The sequence below is a fragment of the Phocoena sinus genome, chromosome 13 (assembly GCF_008692025.1).
Source record: "Phocoena sinus isolate mPhoSin1 chromosome 13, mPhoSin1.pri, whole genome shotgun sequence".
NCBI lineage: Eukaryota > Metazoa > Chordata > Mammalia > Artiodactyla > Phocoenidae > Phocoena > Phocoena sinus.
This window is the reverse complement of record NC_045775.1, coordinates 15,085,765-15,086,827: the sequence shown is the minus strand read 5'-3', so window position 1 is coordinate 15,086,827 and position 1,063 is coordinate 15,085,765. Positions and strand designations below refer to the sequence as shown.

General features: G+C 42.5%; 1 non-coding gene across 1 annotated transcript; it reads left to right on the top strand.

The window, feature by feature from the left end:
• Positions 1–631: 631 nt before the first annotated feature.
• On the top strand, positions 632–704 carry TRNAR-UCU. Its single transcript has one exon. It is a non-coding gene; the product is annotated as a tRNA-Arg (tRNA).
• The last annotated feature ends 359 nt before the right edge of the window (positions 705–1,063 follow it).

The following is a 1,063-nucleotide window of genomic DNA, read 5'->3' as shown; positions in this document are numbered from 1 at the left end:
TTAATTACCAAACTATACAAACAGCTCTGGGACTTCCCTGGAGGTCCAGTGATTAAGAATCCCCACTTCCACGGCAGGGGCAAGGGTTCGATCCCTGGTCGGGGAACTAAGACCCCACAAGCTGTGTGTTGTGGCCAAAAAACAAAAGAAAACATACAAACAGCTCATACAACTCAACAACAACAACAAAAAACAGCCCAATCGAAAAATGCGCAGAAGACGGGAGTTCCCCGGTGGCCTAGTGGTTAGGATTCTGGGCTTTCACTGCCATGGCCTGGGTTCAATCCCTGTTTGGGGAACTGAGATTCTGCAAGCCTCATGGTGCAGCCAAAAAAAAAAAAAAAAATGGGCAGAAGATCTTAATAGACATTTCTCCAAAGAAGACATACAGACGGCCAGTAGGCACATGAAAAGATGCTCAACATTGCTAATTATTAGAAAAATCAAAACTACAACGAGGTACCACCTCACACCGGTCAGAATGTCCATCATTAAAAAGTCTACAAATAACAAATGCTGGAGAGAGTGTGGAGAAAAGGGAACCCTCTTGCACTGTTGGTGGGAATGTACGTTGGTGCAGCCACTATGGAAAACAGGATGAAAGTTCCTCAAAAAACGAAAGATAGGGAATTCCCTGGTGGTCCAGTGGTTAGGACTCTGCACTTCTACTGCAGCGAGCACAGGTTCCATCCCTGGTCAGGGAACTAAGATCTTGCATGCTGCACAGTGTGGCCAAAAAACCCAAAAAACTAAAAATAGAGTTACCATGTGATCCTGCAATCCCACTCCTGGGCATATATCTGGCAAAACTCTAATTTAAAAAGATACATGCACCCCAATGTTCACAGCAGCACTATTCACAATAGCCAAAACATGGAAACAACCTAAATGTCCATCAACAGATGAATAGGTAAAGAAGATGTATTACATATATACAATGGAATACTACTCAGCCATAAAAAGGAATGAAATAATGCCATTTGCGGCAATATGGATGGACCGAGAGATTATCATACTAAGTGAAGTAAGTCAGACAAAGACAAATATCATATGATATCACTTA